Source organism: Pseudochaenichthys georgianus, chromosome 7 (assembly GCF_902827115.2).
Source record: "Pseudochaenichthys georgianus chromosome 7, fPseGeo1.2, whole genome shotgun sequence".
In the NCBI taxonomy this organism is placed as follows: Eukaryota; Metazoa; Chordata; class Actinopteri; order Perciformes; family Channichthyidae; genus Pseudochaenichthys; species Pseudochaenichthys georgianus.
In genome coordinates this window covers 9305477-9327681 of record NC_047509.1, presented here as the reverse complement: position 1 = coordinate 9327681, position 22205 = coordinate 9305477, and the positions used below count along the sequence as shown (strand labels likewise).

The window sequence follows — 22205 nt, the reverse complement described above, 5'->3', positions numbered from 1 at the left end:
CTAGCGGGTACTTTTTCCCTCTTTTTCCGGCCCCATAAAATCGTGGTTCTATCGGGCCAGGGCTGAACTAGTGACGTCAACACTCTCGACTGCTGATTGGTCAGAGAGAATCGTCACAAGATCGCGCGCGAGATCATCCCTAGCGTCGCATATATATCTAGAAGCAAGCTTGCAGCATTTTTATACACAGCATTTTTGTAAACGGAGAAGCTACAAAAATGGCAACGTCAAAGAAAAGTACACCGTGGTCGACCGAGGAGGTGTCGACGTTCCTACATCTCATTGGGGATGATAAAATCCAGCGGGAGCTCGATAGAACAACTCGAAATGTGAAAAAAAAAGCCGATCGCCCCGCCTACACTGCGTTGCTACCCCAGGTCCTAAACTGTAATGGAAATGCGCCACGGCCTCGGACGGCCAGCGAGGCAGCCTGAGCGAGGCAGCCTGAGTGAGGACGCTTAGGGACGCTTAAACGGGGCTACCCCGCTGCAGTGGAAATGTTCCATAAGTAGGACACTGGTTAATAATATTGTAGCGTAATCAAGGGATATAGTAAATAAGTATAAGATGTGCACAGTTATGATACATTTTACAGTTGTAATGCACTGTTGTTGGGGGGAGAGACCGCCCCTTCCATATGAGTGTGTGTGTATGGAGGGCATGAGGCGTGCATGACGGGACGAGTTGTGTGTGTATGTGGAAAAGTCACACTCAGTGCGGTGAACGCTGGCTTTATTGCTACTGTATCCGTAGCACCCCACGCAATAGTTGGGACTGTGTACTGACGTCAGCAAGAAAGGTTTGCCCCCCCAAGCGCAAATGTCAAACTCTGCCTATGGTCAACAGTACTAGATTGATCTTGAGCTTCTGGAGTATCAGGCCACATGCTGTTTGGCACTCCTTTCCAAGGTCCCTGTCAACATCAAACCATGCACCCTTTCAGGCACAATCACTTCCTGGCACTGTCATCTTTCCTTTCTACTGTTATCATTGCTAATAAACGAGAGAGCCCAGCCCAGCTTGCTTGATTCTATCTGCCAACACTGAAATCTCTCCACGATTTTGCCATTCATCTCGTTTTAGAGGGATCTATCCAGCTTCAAAGGGTACCCAGTCAGCCTTTGGTCTCATGACATGGATTTAATCCCCAGACTAAAGATTTTATAAAAGTGATGTTCACGCTGGGCAGCTGGAGTGTGGCTGAAAGAGCATGTTATGAGCATGCCAAGAGGAGTCTGGTGAGCGTTAACTACAGGAACACAAACAGGGAATCAAAGGGTATTAGGTTTGAAGCTTTGCATCATTGCTAATTGGGTTGCCAGTGCACTCTAAGAAGTGTCCATTTTCTTCCTGATCCAAGCAGTTTTTCTTTGATTCCTGGCAGAATTTATTTTTCTTCAATCATTAGAGAGGTACAGTAGAGCGCTGCAGGCAAATAGTGTACGATTGTTACAGTCAAATTATGTTACTGTATCTTGGAAAAAGTATTTGTGTATTAGCCAACTAAGTATAGAATAGAAGCAGTTTTTTTTCTATACTTAAACCGACTTGATGTTCGTGAGGCCTCTCCTTCGCAATGTGTGTCTTATTGATTCCCTGCAATCTGTCGATGGTTTAATATTGGTGAGGAGGGGTTGTCCTATTCATTTACTGCTTTATGATCCTGCTATTATTGGGCCTTTCAATGTTGTTAGGGTGATTAACAGCTATGCCAACACACTTCCCTTGACTTGGTGAAATCAGCAGCTTGACCTTTTACACTGTTTTTCATCAATATATTATAGGTCTCAGATATATACGTGCATTGCAGCATTACCCACAATCCCCTCTGTTTCAGCCCTGTTTCAAAAGTGCTGATTCTCTGTCTGTTACTTTAGTTGAAAATAAGGAGCCCCTCCCCACGCCCCTCTGAGAGAGATTTGGTTACAAAGAACACAATGGTGCTCTAGGAGGAGATTCAGGTGATAAGGTGGGGGGGGGGGTTACCTTGTTTGCTGATTGGCTAATGGTTACACAAGCCAAACAATCGTTATGACTTCATAAAGTGGTCAAACTCTGATCAGCTCATTTTCAGATTTTTATATAAATGGATCAGGACAAAAAGAGAGAGAATCTTTGTTCCTTTAAACCTGAGGTAACAGCAGCGTTTCAGGTCAGTCACCGCTCACGATTCATGCATGTTTCCATGTCTCGGAGCAGGTCCAGCACGTGGTTCAAGGCTTCAGCTGTGATCCTGCTGCCATCACACGCCTCTGACCTGACCTGCTGCAGAGGCTGTTTGAGGACTCAGAAGCACCTCATTGACTTCATAGAGGCTCGTCTCAAGGAGCAGTGACTGTGAGCCACAGTGATTCAAGGTGATGACGGCCAAATGAGACGTGATGATGGTGGCCTGTCCGGCTGATCATATCCCATCATGGCTCAGTGTCCAAAGCCACTTACCACGGTTCATATACTGGGTACCTAACAGCAATAGAAAGAAGAAATCCACACAGCGATTTTTATTGTGTGTGTGTCATGGTGAAATGTAGAACAGAGCTGTCACATGACTTTTAACATTTTGGGCAGAAATTGAAACTTGTTTCTTCTAAAATGCTGAGAAAACTACAAAAATAAATCCTGATAATAGGTGTCTAGATATACCTTGTGTATTTAGAGCTTAAACAATTATTCAGTACATCCATAGTTGATTGAATTTGATAACCGGTTAATCAGCTGGGTAATTTTTAAAGCATAAATGCTTAAAATTCAATTTCTTAGCTGCTTAAATTGTAATACTCTGTGTTTTTTGAGTCCTCCATGATAGTATATTTAACTTCAAATTAGGACTGTTGTGTGGGAAAACAATCACTTTGGAAAAATATACATATTTTCTGACATTTTATGGTCTAAGACTTAGTAATTATTGAAAAATAAATAAAAAATCAAGATATTATTTGATAAGAAAAAAAAAAAAAAGAGTATTAAAATGTATTTCATAAGTGAAAGATATCAACTCTGCTTCAACTTCACACCATACATACCGGTATTAAAAGATTATTTAAATCTGAGAAAGAGATGGTTAAATGTTACATGATGTTCGAAATCTTCTGCTGAAAACTTTCAGACTCAATAATTATCGCAGGAAAAAGTCTGTATTAATAAAAAAACTGCAATGTTGAGATGACTCACTGCTCTCCCCCGCTGACTGCAACAAAATTTGAAACGTTTCCTCCACGTCAAAACGTAGAAAGAGTCGGCTCTACGGGCACGGCCTTGTTCACGCAGTGGCTTTCAGCAGGAAACACATTTGATTGCCGGATTGTATCTGTACAGACTCGCTGCTGTTAAATCCCTGTGTCAAACTTCAAGGTCTTTGTATCACAAACATAATTTTTGCTGGGATTACCATTCAGGGTCCTTTGAAACCTTTCCTTCTCTCTGTATATCTTCCTGCGTGCTGTGTGCATCTTGAGTTTTTACAATAGAATACAACCCTTTAATTATTCACCTCTCCCTGCTTTATCAGAGCCTCCTTAGTCCTCTTTATCTCTCCCTTCAGTGTCTTTCGTTGAATCCTTGACAGCAGATGGTGTTGGAATGCAAACATCTCTTAAGCTGAGCAAAACCAAGCATGCTAACTTTGCGTAAGATCGTCCTTAAAGTTTAGCGTGGGACCTGATAATTGTTCCTTTCATCCATCTTGTTAATTCTTGGATCAAAGAAGATGAGGCATGAATAGGACATTGATTGCAACCCACGGCTAAGAGTTGGACGGGTTAGCAGCACTACAACACTGCATCTGTGTTTAAACATCAAGGCAAAACTTCTTTTTTTCATGTCCCTATCTGACATTACAACAAATCTCTCACGGATTATGATTCATGCTGAAATAACCATTTCGGCAAATTCCTCTGCAGATTTCCAGGCATTGTCTCTGCAGTCAAAGCTTGTTTAACAAAAATCTACTTTACAATTAATGCAGGTTTAGAGAACAGGTCTACAGCTAGCATTCATCATGTCCTGACATCTTCCCCCGAAGATTAAGCGTTCACCCTCAACGCCAGAGGGAAAAGGGGAGGGGCCCAGATGAGAAACAGGGTCATTCACTCCAGGCTCCTCTGCAGAAAAAGCTTTGATCCATTAAAGCATCATGTAAAAGGTTTGTATGAGTATCTTTGTAAAATATGGAACAGCTGAATAATGGCTGATGCTATGTTGAAGATTAGTAACGGAGCATCATTTATCTTCTCATGACGTACTGATATTTTGCTTCTGGATGAGTAAAAACAAAAGCTGATCACTAAGCCCGACAGGTGCTGCCTGCAGTAATCTAAGGTGCATTTGTAATAGATTAATTTGACAGCAGCTTATGAGTCGAGTCACACAGAAGTCAACTTATTTAGGAGATAAGCTGCTAAAGAGTGAAACGATGACACTTGGAACAAGTACTTTAATTTGTCTACTTTGGCAGAGAAGAGGATTCAAATGTATACAGGATTTCAGAAGCACTTTCCGCGACTTGGCTGTCAAATATTTTGTTCCATCTTTTTCTAAATTGTGTTGGCCTGTCTAAAACGTTTTGGTACTTTGCCAAGCAATAAAAGCTGTTCCTCAATACAAGTGAAACAGTGTGCCTGTAAACCAGTGTTGTTATCAGCCAATACTGAGAGAATATGTTTTGTATTTCCTTACCTAGAGGACTTGGTCCCTCACTGGCTTCCCATTTGGACCAGTTGTGTCCAATGCAAAGCCCCCAGGAATTGAAACAGGGCCTCCAAAATGGGGCACACAGGTCTCAATGTGAAAATATACTACTTCTATACTGAGTGTGTTAGCTGAGAATGGATATCTCTTCATAAGCTACCTCCTGCTGCGTACTCTCCCAGTTTCACTAAATCACAGCTGGATGCTGCACAGTTCACTCACAAACGTATCTGTTGGTCTTTGGAGAGCCCCTGGAGCTGTTGCCTTTGACTTACTGCCCTTATTATTTCAGCAAAACTTAACATAGTAGCTTGCAAACAACTTTTTGTTTAAAGAAAACATGTTTTATCGGGAAGTAAATGCATTTCGACACATTTTTCAAGAATAAAATGCAATGCATTGGATATGAAGTACTCCACAGGGTGACTTAAACAGAAAACATGTGTGTAGTACAGCAGAGCTTTAAGCCCACATCAGTTCACATTTAGAATAAACTCACACTAGTTGTGCTGCTGCAAACCCTCTCACATGCATAAATAGGTGTTGTGACTCTGCCTTTGTTCCTTCACTGTTCTGCACTGCATGTCTTGTTGCTAATAAAGGTCCTGTCAGGCTCCGTCTATGTTTGCCAGGGGGCTGCTTTGCTGTGCTACTGCATAATTGTACAGGTCTCCCATGTTAGCTCTCCACTGCTCCCTTGGCTCGACAGGAGGCATCACAGCGAGAGAACAAGGGTCACAACCACTAGACATATCATTAATCACAGAATCTGGGGGTTTTAGCGCAGGATTATCTGTCCCTGGGGGGGCTGAGTCAGTTAAGGAGTCCCCCGTAGGTGCTGCAGCCAGAGGGAAATGTCAGTCTGCTGGTGCCTGATAGACTCACTCTGCCCTGGTTGAGGCAATCAGCAGGGAGGATGAAAGGGCTGGAACATTGATTTCAAAGCCTTCAAACTAGCAGTCTATCCAGTCGAGGGAAATGTATACAGATAAAGTGTGGCAGTGCCCATGTGGCTACAGAAAAAGGTCAGTCGAGATGATTCCGGTCACTTTGTCGTCTCGTATGATTACCTCTACCCCAAAGACTATATCAAAGTGGTTATAGCCTGTGGGATTGAAAAGTGAGGCCACTGCGGAAGTACCTAAAACCTACATTGTTTTATAAAGTCGAACAGTAACCGGCTCCAAAGGTGGGAAAAAGGAAGTGAGATGCATTGAAATAATTACCCTACTTCTAAGTTAATTTATTACCTCAGTAAGCATCCTCCTTGGGAGTTTATGGCCCCAATAGCAAGTTTTAAGTGTTCTGCAATACGGCAAAGTGTTGATTTTGAAATGATGGTCCCATTCAGAGTAAAAGATAGGTAAAGCAGTTTGTGCTTTTGGCGTGGCTACCTTGTGATTGACAAGTTGCTATAACGGCGATTTGTCAATGATTGAGGCATAGCAATGCATAACCCTCTGATCCAATTATAATCACTCCTGGCTCCAGAAAAACAAGATGGTTCCGGCCAAATAGCAAAAATTGAGGCTTTAAACATTAGTCAAAAAACCAAGGAGACGTATCAAGATGGATGCATCCACTTATTATATGCAGTCTGTCTTCTACCACTTTTATCCATTCACCCAAAATCTCTGTAGAATTATTTTTTTGGGCCACAATGATCCTTTCAGATGTATAGCACACTGTGAAGTACGAGAAAATGTTTACATAGGCTCACTGAGGATTTGTGCCTTTATTTTCACATATAGTGACTGACGGGATAATTCCAAGTCAAACAAAAACAAGTGCCAACGTAAGGATTATACACATAAATAAATTCAGGACGAATTAGGGATCCAACTGAGAACTGCTTTCACTTACATCCTGTTTGTTCCTAAATGCACTCTTCTTAAGGCGAACATTTTCCACCCTTATCTTGTTGATTTCACTGTATTACTTTATCACAGCATGGTTCAAATGGAATTACAGAACCATGGGTGAATACAGTACAATACAGAATAAATTGTTGTATCTTAATGCCTTTATTGTGTACAATGTACAAATATATCTGTTTTCTTTTTTTGTATTGCTGCGGATTTTTATTCCATATTGTATTCCTTTTTATTCCATTTCTATTTAAATACTGTTATATTTTACTATATTTTTTATTATTTGTAATATTTTTCTAGTTCTTGATCTGTGTTTTTTATTTTTGTTTTACTTTTATGTATGTAGCACGGCATCAAGTCAAATTCCTCGTACGTTTCAACCTACCTGGTAATAAACCTGATTCTGATTCTATTATCTGAAGGTATTTGTCCTCTCGGTTGTATTCAGTGTCCAGGGCGGTTTAGGTAGATTCGATGAGTGATTTGGACAAGGAGAACAGGTGCCCAGTTTTCTGACCCCACCTCCTAAAGAGAGGGAAGTCAACTGCCCCTGGCTGTTGTCTTAACCTGCACGATTAATGGAGCATTAACAAGACGGCAAGTCTTTGAGCGTAGCTTTCACATCGCCTCTGCATTATTGATGCCGGCACCAAGGGCCTGTTTAATGAGTCAGAACTCTCTCGGCGGATGTTGATTAGGCATACAATGGGTGCTAAGGCTCAACCTTCTGAATATACACTTTGACCTGATCTGTTTGCATATTTATCTTTATTGAAAAAAGGTTGAGACACACGAAAACCCAGGCGAGAGTCAAATCTGGCATGTGCTAAAGGTCATGGCAGCCAGCATGCCCTATTTTCTGCAAATATGATTAATCGAGTTACACAAATGAATCATACTCCATAGGGTATAATGCTGTGGAATTACTGGAAAGCATACGCATATTCATTAAAATAGACCTTTTTGGGAACATGCTGCTTATTGGCTTTCTTGCCAAGAGTTAGAAAATATTCATACCTCTCTAATATCTATATTGTACATATGAAGCTACAGCCAACAGCTGGTTATCTTAGCTTAGATTAAAGACTGGAAATAGCTAACCTGGCGTTGTTACTTATATAGTTGTGACTTCTAGAGGAGCTGGAAGGCAGATGTCGTTAACAGGACCAGACTACAAGTAATTCTGCTATTCTAGGCTATTCTATGACATGAAAGTGAGTTCTTGTTTTTCACAAAATACCAAACTACTGCTTTGACACAAATTAAAAGTAAATGAATCCCAGTGTTTTGTGTTTACATTTGATCTGGATTGAATTATGTGGTTTCCCCCTTTCATTAAAGTGACTTTCAATGTATTCCTTGATATTCATTATCTTCTCTGCGGGGAAAGCAATATAATAAGAGAGAATAGGTCCAATTAAAATGATGATCTAGAGCTATACTGTCAACCAGTTTCTCCCACTAGCTTGTTGACTGAAAAGCTGAAATGAAGGCTGAAATGATCTGATCAAATATCCTCACATATATTTTTGATCATTTCTGTATTTTTGAACTACCATTAAAACAAACTGCATCAGAGAACAGAAAAAATACCAACATATCTTCTCACATATTTTTAAAGCAAATACATAGTGATGCATTGAGTCGTAGAAAAATATGTCACGATGAGGGAAATCAAAGGGACATTGGCTCTTTTGAGTAACTGATAGTTGAAATAAGTTATACATATTTATGATTTGTTACAAGCCTTGTGGTTACAGCAATCCATATTCCACTTATTAATACCAGATAGATTTGTTTGTACCTGCTGTCACTGAGCCTTTATATGAAGATGTATCGGCGGTCGCATACATGGCCTACAGCAAAGCGGTTGGTTTATCACAGTTTTCTGAAGACGCAGAGCGATTGAGGTTATCTTTGTGCCGGTTAGGTTAGTAAAACATGATCACAGCAACGCTGCATAATGTGTGTTGTCACATTATCTCTAATTCTCAGGAAAGGCGTTTGAGGGAGAACGACAGGCATTGTAATCGCTGTCTTTGACCAGAATATCAATTTCAGAGGGCAGGATGCAGGTCTGCACTTGCCTTTCAAGAGGAATCTTCAAGGTGTTGCTTGTTAATGAATCACTGCATTGTGCTAGTATTCATTATTTATTTCACAAACAGAACCAGACCCCTTTTCTAGGTTTAAATTGTTTTTTTGTGATATCTACTGTAAGATCACTCGGATCCATGCACATGATTCCTTAATGTCATCGAATGATCGAACTTTATACATTTAAATATTTTTTTCTGTCATGCAAAATAATTAAGCAGCATTTATGCAACAATGCAATAGCTTCTTGTTCAGAACAATAACCGGCTCCCAGGGGGAATGTTCCCGTGCAATTCAACAATTGAATTCATAACAATTACTTTGACTGCTGTTATTATCCTTTCAATCAGCAGCAATGTTACGACAAAGGTAGCAATTAAGTAACGTTCTCCTTAAAGACCGGGCTTCAACTCTGAACAGCTGTAATTACTGCGGAGAACAAACCTATTCTATATGCGGGGCAAAGGTCCATGCTGGGACTATGAAGGTTTCCACATTATAGTAATCACTTTGATTTCCTGTATAATCGGCATAATCAACACTCTCTGGTTTTTTTTGCAACAATGTAAGAAGCAACGATTTACCATTGACTTAATAATAAGGCACGGACCAGGCTGTAAAGCTGCCTCGTGAATACAGAATACGATAAGTTAAAGGCGCCCTATTAAGCTCGTTGGGGTTTCCCTTTGCTGTAGACCTGTAAATGGTCAGCAAAGGCTAAAATCCCAAAGTTCTCTCCCACACACTGCCTGAAACACCTCCATTGGACTCCTTTGTTTACTTCTGTAAAATAGTGACTTCACTACGAAACACTTGAGCTTCTATTGATAGCTCAAACACATTGTGATTTGCTAAGGGGTGGGAAGCAGTTGACCAATCACTACAGAACCGGCAAGCTAACCAATCGGAGCAGACTGGGCTCTGGTTTCAGACAGAGGGTGAAAAGAGGTGATTCAGCACGAGCAGTATGAGTACAAAAAATAATAAAGACCTTTCTGAACATTCAAGGTGTAAACATGTCGGAGCAGAGGCACAAAATACAAATATTAACCTGAAATTGAGCATAATAGGGCCCCTTCAAAAATGTACCTGCAGTACATTTATGTTATTTGTAAAAAATGTCACTTTCTTCATTGTTTTTCTGGCACTTTATAAATGGTTCAACTGATGGTGCTGAAAATCTGAGTCAAGATGCTTTCAACATTGAAAATACTCCAAGCATCGTTATTCATCTCTTTGAAGTGAGGTTGCTTAGTAATTATCAGCTTTCTCCTCTTTAGTCACTTTCCACTAGACACTGGGATCTCACCAGTAGTGTATGTGACTGCAGCAGATGGATCAACCATCCTGTGGTAGACACAAACACAAACAATACTAAATGCTTGCTAAGTCAAGCAGCAACCCCGTTGGAAAGGCAGCTTTAGAAAACTGTGTTTATGTGTGCGTGCCTCCCTCCCAGACGATTCGGTATGAAGCTAGACACAAACCTGGGCGGACTGGCCATCGGGACGTTCGGGACGAATCCCGATGGGCCGGTACTGAAGTGGGCCGGTCGGACGATGTGGGCCGGCCGGTAACCGGCAGGGCTCGACATTATAAATGGCCCGCTGGCCCGGAAGCACTATTTAGACATCCCGGGCCAGCATATAGGCTACTTTCCACTTTCCACAGCGAGAGCGCGATCCTTCACTACAGACTATCGCGCCACACAGGGGCGGCGGGTACTGTAGGCTAGGGAAGGCACCTTCCCAAATATTTTTGTCACTGCATCCTGGTAAAATAAAAACATAATGTATAATGTTTGTGTCTTTGACATTAGCGCTGCTATGCAGCCACCTGTGTCCTGTACTACGAAGCCAGTTCAACAGACCCTGGATATGTTTGAGTTATCTTAACTAACCCTAACAAATGAGATCTCGCTAAGCGGTCCTACGACGCTGGTTATCAACTCCGTAAATCAAGCCAGGGGTTGCGTTCCAATAGTCCATTTAGCTTAGGAACCTTCCTAACCAAGTAAAATGACCCGGAAGTCCCTCAGTGGCAGCCATGTTAAGTGCCGTTCCAATTCTCTAAATGAAAGGAAAGGAGGTTTCAAACTTCCTTTATGACCTCCTTTAGCTTAGGAACCACTGGACCTCCCTTGACGAAAGGAGAGGAGAAAATGCTGCCCCACAATGCATTGCAGCCACAGCATTTGCCGTCACTCAACAGTCGGCCGTTCACGGAAACAATCGATTATGACCGAGAAATTATATCATGAAAGTTACGGTGCTTATTAAGCATTTTAAAACGTAGGCTATGTGGTAAGTTGCCAAAGTGCTTTGTTCTGAACGTTCATCAGTATTATAATCAAAAAGAGAAATATGAACGTTAGTTTTTACTGAAATGATCAAATAAAGTCAACATTTCACTGAGCTGTGTGGGGTTTGTTCAACTTTTAAAATATGTTTGAATGGTGATATACACAGTGATAGATGTTAAGGACTAACGTTTATAATAAATACATTTGTATTTATTTTAAGATATTTTCATAGTTCATACAATCATACGTATTGGGATCATTTGTATTCATGTGGACCGGAGGGAGAGGGTGACGAGCATAAGTTTCACTTTCCTTTTTTATTTCAATTCCAACTTTGGTCATGAAGAATATGTTTCTCTGTTGTCCACGTTCATAAAGCAAAGCAACAGCATCAGAGCACGGTGCAGAGTCTCTAGATGAGTTCACAGCAGTCCCTCGTTCTTATTAAACATCCATGTTGTAGTCCGCTGTATAGAAAACTGTAGTTTCCATAGTTTCCCCACAGCAGCAGACGCACACAATGACGTCCGCTGGCGCATCATAAACACGTCGGATAGTGAAAGTGCATTCGGATTCTCTAAAGTACCGCAGTCTCTTCTCCTAAGTCCTTTTGAATTCTCCTATCCACTATCCCTTAACCCCGTGACGTTTCACTCAGAGGTCAAGGAATAGGAGATAGGGTTAGAATTTAGGAGCTGATCTTTGGATTATCGGAACGCAGCCAGGGTTTCTCTCTCCAGCTGAGAGCGCGTTCACGTGAAAGGTTAGCAACATTTGACCAATCACAAACAGGGACAAGTCTAGGGCTCTGGGACAAGTGTACTGACAGCGCAGCGTCATACTTCATTAATGAAAAGTAAACTAATATTAGACAAATATGAACTTTAAACATCCATGACTTAAACATATAATCCAGGAAACAAGCCACATAGTTGCACCTGCAAGGTGAATACAGAACAACTGGTTAAAAAATAAATAAACTACCGAGTGTCTGAAAGCGTACAACAGTTTTATGATATCACTCTCCCATCTAAGACACGAGGGGATCTGACTTTAATTACATTTGAGTTGAGTGTTTCGTCAACCCAATGTGTTGCTTAAAATAATACTTCTGCATAACAGTATAGAACAATATGCAGCATCTAACTTGACCAGGCAATGTATATGAATGCCAATTGCCAATTGCCTGGTCAAGTTAGATGCTGCGTATCACAGCGCACTAAGATTTGTGACAAACTGTAAAGCATTAACCCATCACTGTACCCTGTATGCAAGGGCTGGTTTGCTTTCACTAACTGTACGGAGGCTCAGTCGCTGGTACATTTTTATATACAAAGCCATGTTAGGGAAACTTCCATCTTATATCTGCTCCCTGATCTCACGGAAAATTGTAAGTGGCTACTGCCTGAGATCGAATGCTGTGGTTTTATTAAATGTGCCAACTGCTAGGACTGTCTTAGGGAAGACAGCTTTTAGATGCGCAGCTCCTCTGTCTTGGAATAGTCTGCAAATTAAATGGAAACCGAACAATCTGGTGCCACTAAATGTTTTTAAAGCTCGGTTGGATGCTAGTCAATCAGAAGCTATTGGTACCTGTTTATGTGGATAATTATGTAAATGATGCTGTATGATGTCCTTTTGTTGTTCTATTTATGTTTTTATGTTTCATGTGGAACTACTTAAGCAGGTCTCCTTTGAAAAAGAGATCAATGATCTCAATGGGATTTATCTGTATAAATAAAGGTTTGAAATTAAATGAAATGAGTATGGGACAATGTAAGTGTTGCACGGCCAGATACGTCTCGAGAAGCTGACTCAGATAAGGAAATATGATATGTTATGTTCGATTATCTGATTGATGATGTGATATGAATGATAAGTGCCTGGTGTGCGACACGTCGGCGTCTTCTCTGCATATGGCAGTTTAAACCGTATTTCCTTTATCCTGTAATATGACTTGATAGATTTAAACTCCGCACACTGAGCTCTGATTGGTCAGCAGGCGGTGCTTTCACTGAGTTGATCTCCTTTCTATCGACACCGGAGGCGGCCGGGTAGCGTCAGGTAAAAAAAATGTTTGTTAAGTTATTTAGCCTTCCCAAACCTGAGCCTCAAGCGCCGCCTATGGCGCCACCTAACCATTCGCCAAAAATGTTTTTAATACCAGCGGTAGCCGGGCAAAAAACAATCTTCAAATAAAAGAAAGTCACCGGAGGAGTTAAAGGAGAGTAACAGGGAGCATGAGAAGAAGAGGGAGAGAAAGTTTCAGCCAGCTTGATCGATGGAGTTGGCTTCTAGTGGTGCAGTGACGCGTCCTAAAACCCTTTTATAATCTATCGATTAGATTTAGATTCGAACATTATAAAAGTAGGGTAGACATGTGGAGATTATCCGGCTGAACAAAACGTGTATTTATCAAACGGGTTTGTTTCCCACAGACCTTATTTCCAGCTATTTTCCAAAACCCTGTGGAGAAATCCCATTGCTTTTTGTCGAGGGAACCAGCAGATTACTTCCGGGTTTCAGGACGCGTCACTGGCTGCACCTCTCAATATGATGCCAATATAAACAAGGGTTTCTGTCGGCTCTGTACATCAATGCCGACCTATGCTGACAAGTAAGTGAAGACAATATAAAGGTATTGGCAAAATGTCCCAGCAGTTTAGGATAATGAAGGATCTAATCTAATCTACTACATAGCCATTACATGTCTAACTCCTAATGACAGGAAGGCAGAAAGTGCATTATACAAATAATAATAATACTCATAATAATACCAGAATTTTTTTAACAATGACCACAATATCATTATTTTAATAAACCAAATATGAACAATTGAGGAAAATGAGGAAGAACTGATGATTCAAATGCTGTAGTACAAGTAGTAATGTAGTCGGTGCATAAATTAGGCTACTATTGCAACAAATGTGTTAATTGTACCCTTAATGTCTACCCCTGCGGTAAGTCACTATAACACCTTTCATCAACAGTCCAGCTAGCTAAATGTAGCAATCAAATAAATGTTTATCTGGAATTCATGTTTAATTGAGGTTCAATAATGGAGCTTGGCTCTGGCTCTTGTATCGTTTTTTCAGTACTATGCGTTTGTATATTACACCCTTAGCATCTTACTGGGTAGATCATGTGATTGCTGGGCTAGAGCTTTACTGTAATATAATGCCTTCACGATACAGCATTTTGGATCAAAGTTTCCACAAAATGCCATGTATTATATTGTATGTCGCCTTCAGGGTTTTAACATTGACTTGAAAATTCAGCAGTGAAGTCCACCATTTATGGGTGGAAATATGAATGAACAGGGGTGTTGTGGCTCTCAAGCAATCTTGGCAGTGTTGGCATAAGTTCCTTGACATGCAGTCAAAAAAAGACATCTGTAAGACATCAATTAAATGATCCATGTGTAAATACAATAAAAGTGCTGAACAAATATTGGTAATGGTACACTATAGCATGTATTGTAGCTATCCATTTGGGAACTGCATCTTGCTTGTGCTTCTTTTTTCAAGTAATACACAATTTCCCCTCTTGTGGGGTATACCCAAAGGGTTTGGAAATGTGATTTAAACCCTGGAACATACAGTCAGCATCTGCTCCCCCTCCGCAGAGACCACTACCCCTCACTGAAACTTTAATGTTTCATTAGATTGTATCTGCCTGAACATGTGGTGGAAAAACCCACAGGCACACAGGGAATCTGCAGAGGCTTTAAATGCTGCAGAAGCACTGGGAGCCTTGCATGGCATGCTATAACATGCATTACATTATTTACATGAATTTATGTTTATTAGCATACTGACATTTGACAGTGGAAGTGAAAAGAGAAGAGATAATGTGCTCACAGTGACATTTCCCTGTGGACCTGTCAGATTAACTCTCTCACTGCCTTTTGAGCTGTTGAGTACTGCGGGAGCGAGGGTCAGGTCACTTCTGTCACAGAGACACAAGAGGAAGGAAATTGGCAAACGAGACAACTGTTTTCAGTCTGTTTAGCTTTTTTGCAATATGTTATGAAAGATCTTCTGTATGGTTTAGCTAGAAGACATTTAAAAGCCTTGCAACATATTTCTATGCATATAAACCGTCTCAAAAACAACAAAAAACATACTTTGATACTTCTGGGAATTCCTCTATTGTAATTTTGTTTATCTCGACCATTTTCAGTAAGGCTAGAAGATTTGACACAGAACATAATATATATCCACACCCCTGTGAAAGCAATGTCGCTCTCATTGGGTGACAACACAGTTTCCTACAGAGGTGTTGAATCAAGTGTGCTAGTTTCATATGAATCAATACTACACCAGAGGCTGCACTGCAAGGCAGCATAGGGATGTATAACATGTGCCATTGGAGCAATAATTGAAAAGAAAATTACATTAAAGTAAATATGAAAGTATTATAAAGGTAACATGGTGCACAAGGGTTAAGAGAGAGACGGAGGGCTTTTATTGATCTTTGGATCTTCTTTAAAAAAGAGAACAGAAATATGCTCCAAACCCTCCGAGTAATCGGTTGCTATAAAGCTCCACAGATTTGATTATAGCCTGAATAGGAGATATTTGTGGTGGATTTTCATCTCATTAGGGACCGGTTTGTATTTGTGACTCGATAAATCAATGCTTCTACACCATTACCACTGTTCCACAGCTTCTATTCATTTCATTACCATATGATGTGAACACCTTGTGAGCTAAACAAGCAGCATCAATCAATTTCTGTGTTGTGGGAATCACAGATGATGATGATGATGATGATGAGGATGAGGATGATGCGTATGTAAATCTTAGCAGGTAATGAACATCAAAGAACATGTATGGTAGGCTAGCAGCTATACTTAAAGGGAGAAATTATACTCTCACAGCTGTGACATACGATGTCATAACATGAAACCGATTGAAGTTTAATGATAATTGTATCATATCCACACAAATCATGGCAAATTGTTATGGATATAAACTGGGATTTGATGTCATGGTGCAGTGCACGTCTGTATTGGTTGTTGTCATTTCAAGTGTCTTGTATTCAGATAAGATGCAGAGGCTTTTTTAATTACGTTTAGATTACATTAAGCCGTGTGTATCTCTGTGAGCCAGATCTTCTTTTTTTTCGTAGGGCTTCATTCCAATTCAGAGTCAGGTCAAGTGGTTCTGAAGCGGTTTTGTGTCTGTAAAAAACCCCATGTAGAAGAGTAACTTGTGCACAGAATAACACAAGTGAATGTCATTTATAGACTTCAAGGGAGACAAAAGTTTTGTCATTGTCATTGTCATTCGTCATGCCTGGATTAGACTCTGTTTCTCGCAATGGGAATATTAATAGACTCAAATACCAAACTGTTCAAAGTAGTGGAAAGAAGATCCCACGGGTAACCGATCGGAAAGTCTATAACACCACTGCTGTGCATAGTGAACATCACCTATGCATTCTCATGGCATAGCGTGCCTCAAAGTGTGCACTACTGAGAAGAGCTATTGCTTTAATATTTGATATTTCCTATGGGGTCCACTGTATGACGATCAAAGATGGAGGCAACCTTGAAATGCCTCCATCAATTTACCCATACAGGGTATCAATGAGAGAAAGTAGGCTAAAATGAAAGGGTTGGGATGGGGGGAGCAGGAAGTGGGGAAAGAGTGAGCTGTGTCTAAGCAGTGGGAGGAGGCTTCTCAACCTCAGACCCGATACTGACAGCTAATTAAAGCTGTTAGGCCTTTATTTATTACAATTAGTTATATTACACTATAAGAGGCTTGGCAGAACGATGTGTTTTTGCTTTGGAATTAATTTTAAAAAGCTTGTCTGTCGTTCATCCTTATTAAAGCAAAAGCACACTTACAAGACACATCCTGCATCCTGACACCATTAACCCAAGGGTCCAATTTGGAGCCTTTGTAAAATATTTTTAATTTGCACATATTGACCGAATTTAAAACTAGGTTTCATCCTGATTTAGGCAATTATACATACAGTAGCTCTGGATACAGTAAGAGTAAAAGCAATGAAGAAAAATCACCCAATCATTCCAATGAGCTTGATCACGAAGATATTTTGAAGACACCATTCATTCCACTCATAATGAGTAAGATCCTTTAACTGGTTTTATTTTTGCCAACAGGGAATTTAAGACTTGTATAATGAGTGTAGGTTTTCTCCTGTTAAGCCCCAAAGACCCCTTTGGCGGGTCTTTTTTTTTTCACGACACTGTGTCTCAGGGCATCTTAATATTTAAAAACCTATTAATGTGTTATACCAGATTAACGGGAAGAATCTCAGCTAACTGACGATACAAAGCGTTTTTACTAAAACAATGAAGCATCTAAATGACCACTGAGCGAAAAATGCTAACGCACTTTGGCACAGAACTCAAGATAAAGATACCCTTATTACTTATCGTAACTGCACATACGAGATATCCGATTAAAGCTGAGGTTCCACAGATTATATAGGTTTAGTATCATCACTGAGCGATCCGAACTCGCGACAGGGGAAGCAAACACAGACATCACAACACGTACCTTTACGGAGCTTTGTTTGTCAATCTGATCAAAAGACGTGTTCAATGGCATTAAAACGAGAAAAAACGCGGCTGAATCGGTTAATCCATAGGTTGATAATGTTTATGTCGCTTTGAAAAAATATTTATAATCCATAATACAATTTTTATGTAAAAATCGGAGAGTAAAAGTTAGCTGCTAATGGTAGCCACCAGAGATATCGCAGCTTCCGGTTTTGGCTATGCGTCACTCTCACTCCTTATTTGCTAATGTGTGTGTATGTGGGAGTTCCCCACGATTCCATTGGCTCTGACGGTTAGAAAGAGATGTCAATCATCACAATCGACCAAGGGGGGCCAGAGATATGGAAAATCCACCTAAATGACCCCAGAAAAAAAAAATGTGTTGCTAAATCTGTCTAAAAATGTCAAATTTCACTTGTTTTGCATCAATCTTGATACAGGGTACTTATTATATATTTTAGTTTGGAATCCTAAAGCTTTTAGTCTACCATCCCATCATTCAAGGGTGGTTTTCACTTTAAGTACAATACTTTTTTTGGACGGACACAATCATTTACATTTTTCTACTGTGTTCAATCTGAATTTACTTTAAAATAAAAACATCTATATTGATTCTGACACTTCTACATCCAAGTCACAGATGTAACCTTGCTTTGAGAAAAACGATTATTAATTTAACCCTTTTAGAAGGGAAGATATGGTCATTTGTTCTGGGAATGTCATTTTCGAGCCTGAGACCTGAAAAACAGGCTCGGGGCTTAACAGGATACCCTTTTAAGACATGGAATACGTAACTAGCTAGCTTAATTTATTTGTTAAAGGGGGTTTATTATGCTCAATTTCAGGTTCATATTTGTATCTTGTGCTTCTAATGTGACATGTTTACATGCTTTCAGAAACTCCCTCTGGACGTGGGATTTTCACCTTTGCAGACCGTTTACATGCACAAAACCTGTATAACACACTAGAGGAAAGAGAAAAACCCCAAAAGAATACTATGACCTCTTTGAAGTCATGGCTTACTTTAATTTAGGCAAAGGTTTCTTTCATGGTCCTTTTGACATGAACCTTTGCCTGAGAAATGTAAACTAGACATAAAATATGGACACCCCTTTTTCTCTCTCTGTGGGTAATGACTTTTTATATTATTATTATTATTATTATACTTATTAAAGATCCAACTATATCTTAGAATCAATGAATCCTAGTCCTGGTGAAGTATTTCAACAATTGAATCAGCTGTGTGGCCCCTTTCTGTAGAATCTTGAAAGATCTGGGGTGCACCTTAAAGACTTTAAGACAAGGTGGTTCAGGGGGGGCTCAGGAAAACCCAACCTATTTCTGTATATTATGCCTTTCGCCTTGTCACTTGTCACAGGGGTCCCTCCCTCAAGAGCAGATGCCCCAGTTGAGTGTAAAGCTCACTCTGCTCCTCCCTTGGTTGCCTGTCTTTCTGCCTCTCAAGTGTTCGGTCTCATCCTGCACTGTCATGCCTTAAGGGAGTTTGGAAGAAAGCTGCAACGAACCTCAATATTTCCTGAACCCAACCTTTAGTAAGGTAGCTTCCTGCCTATATATCGATAAAGCCTCCTTCTATTAGCAAATAATGGGTGCAGAAGAGAACTGCAGTGAGTGTGACCTTTACAGAGAGCAGGACCTCATCTGAAAGAAAGTTTTGAACAATAGTTTGTGATTTTTGGCAGGGAATTGTGGGTCAGCAAGTCCCATTCTGCTTTACCGTATTTCTGTTTGGACACAGTTCCCCCACTATTATGTTGGGTATGAGATGCACGGCAACAATTGAAGTCAGCTCACGCACCATCAATCACAGACTTGCATAATCTGCTTTCTAACGTTTCCTTCTCTTTGCAGGGCCGGATAGAAAGGTGTTATTTAAAAAGGGAAAGATGTATTTATTCCATTAATGGCCCTCAAGGGGAAATAAATGGGCTTGGGCATGTAAACATGCACTAGCTATATTCTATATATTATATATATTCCCATGTCTTTATAACATTCAATAAAGTATCAATCACAAAAAGAAATCCAAATGACTTCCCTGACTATTCCTTCAGGAATTGCTCATCTTCATACAACGTTATCTTATGAACTGTATTTGCGACACTAGGAGATCACACACTGATAAAAACGAGCAGAATTTTCTTTTACTCAAAATCTCTCCTTTTATTTAAAGGTGGGGTAGGTACGTTTGAGAAACCGGCTTTTTATATTCCATGGAATGCTCTTAACATCCCGATAGCAATGAATATCTTAAGTGCTTTGACAAAAAATCCATAAAAAATGTCATCTGTGGAAGCCGTAGTACTGTAAAAAGTACGACCAATCATTTTAGCCGGCCCGGCTAAAGTAACTGGATGGCCTACCTGCCTGTCAGCCTTCCATCGGGGCACAAACTTATCTCGTGCCCTCATTGGTCATGTGCGCGTTCATGTGTGTTGGAGGAGGGGCTCTGTAAGGAAGTAGCAGATTTCTTCCGGCTGTGTATAGAGAGGCGAAGTCACGCCCATCTACTTCCGGCCCATGGGACCCCGGAAGCAAAAAATTAACATTGAATTCAATGGAGAGAGAACACGTATCTTTTGATCCCGTTTGAATTGTGCCACAAACTACACATATGATGTTTGTCAATCTTAAACAATAAGTTCCATGTCAAAAAAGTCACATTTTGTCGTAAAACTGTTGAAATATAAGACTATGAAAAATACGTGACTACAAAGACTACAAATCCCAAATCCCATTCTGGCTCGCGTAAGTGATGTCACAGGCGATAATGCTCCAAGTGGTTGCGACTCGTAATTAAAGCGAAGAAGAAGATCTCATAACTGATTTATTCCCTCCAATAAATAAGAGATTGCTAAAAATAAATTCACTTTTACAAGATGCCTGTGTGCTTTGTACCAGGTTGCAATCACATAAGTGATCATACTTATAGATCATAGCTCGTTCTATCGCTTCCCGTCTGATGAAAGGACCAGGAGTCGCTGGATCAGAGATCTCAGGTAATACACATGTTGTGCATGGAACACAGTCAAGCTAGCTACATAGCTAGTAGCGAGCACGTTAGTTAGCATCACATTACTTAGCCTTGTCATTTGTATTAGCCTTAACATGAAGTGAACCCAAATGTTAAACAGTAAGAGTAGTCATGATGTTAAGTATTTTGTGAAACATTTGAAGAGCAGCCTATCGCCAGGTGCTAAGGGGGCGGGAGGTAGGCTAACGGCAGATTAGCATCTGCGATCTTTTGTACTTAATGCTATCTGCTCAAATGGTTAACATTGAACATTAAAAGATCAGGCAGTTCAGGGAGAGTCGAAGGAAGGAAGGCAGGCAGGCAGCTTTGCATGACATGTATTTATTTATAGAAGGACCATGCATACAAAAACATTAATCTCAGCAAAGAGAAGAGATGCAATATGCCAGATTATAGCTAATAGCTCATTTCCATCTGTGGTCCATTCTTCTGGACGTGTTTCATTGTGATGATAGTGAGTCAATCTGTTTGTTGTAAAGACAGTAGTTGAGTGATTACTGATAGAAAATTATTAAAAGAGATCATTATTCAAAGTGTTGTTACTTTAAAGTGTTGTTACTGACCTTTTTCTCTTTTATTTTCTTTCCCTCACCTGTAACTGCTGAGACCCTGAGGAACATGCACACTGGACTGACCTGCTCTGGCAACCTGATTTCCACTGTACGTAATAGTATTTGGTTATGGTATATTATTTATATACATCAAAGGCACAATGCACCCCCCAGAGACACACATGTATTGAGTGTGATATTGTGCATAGGTCAAGTGAAATCATCTTTACACACTAGAAAACTGTAGGAGCGGCAACTTGTTTTGAAATTGAATTTTTAATATCCGATAATAAAGTTGATCTGTTTTCTTTATTCTTCTCTCTTCCCAGCTCCATCCATCACCGTGCTCTGTTCCTGCAGGTCCTGCTTGCTAATCAATGCTTTATTTTTTTACACAATTACAAATAAAGTCAATGTGTTGTATGACATGAAGTTGTGCTTCATTCGGAGTCAATAATAAATTCATTCTGCCTTCAACTGCACAATGATTGTGGACTGCACCGACATCCATGTAGCTGCCCCCCAGTAAGATGAACCAAGCAAAGAGGGTCAACATCATGCCTAAGGACATCCCGCTGCATCCGCGAGAGAGGGCTTAGACTGACCTGAGACCAGCACACCCAAATACAACGGCTCTTTTAAGAGCCACCTACAGTTTCAAAGAGTTGCAATCCTACGTTATTATAATTATTAAACTGGTTCATGTGTCACTTAGTTTACTGAACCGTGATGAAAGAAATGAGTGAGGTAGTGGTTTAAATAAGTTACAAAGACATTAATATATGAGTGACAGGTCAGTGTAAACACAAGCTTCTGTCAATTATGGATCACTCAAACTATTTATATAAAAATATGTAATAAAGTTCTAAAACAAGTATTCGGTATATTCCTTGATAGCTTTTGGAGAAGGTTGTTTTTAAGTTTACTAAAATCTATCGTTTCAACTGTTTCACTTTATAAAAAGGAACAGGTGAGTAGAGCATTATTGAGTTTCTTATTCTGTCAGTAAATTATCCAAATGAAATGTTTATCATTATTTTATTCAACCATAAACAAATTGATTGTACCTTTTTAATAATGACCTTACATGGTTAAGTTAAATTAA

General features: G+C 40.0%; 1 protein-coding gene and 1 long non-coding RNA gene across 2 annotated transcripts in view; one reads left to right on the top strand and one right to left on the bottom strand.

Moving 5' to 3' along the window:
- Nucleotides 1-22205, bottom strand: part of LOC117448860 (metabotropic glutamate receptor 4-like) — a 250368-nt gene that overhangs the window by 191335 nt on the left and 36828 nt on the right. The window lies entirely within an intron of this gene.
- Nucleotides 21107-21528, top strand: LOC139434087 (uncharacterized). Its single transcript, XR_011643509.1, has 2 exons — nucleotides 21107-21209; nucleotides 21430-21528. It is a non-coding gene; the product is annotated as an uncharacterized lncRNA (long non-coding RNA).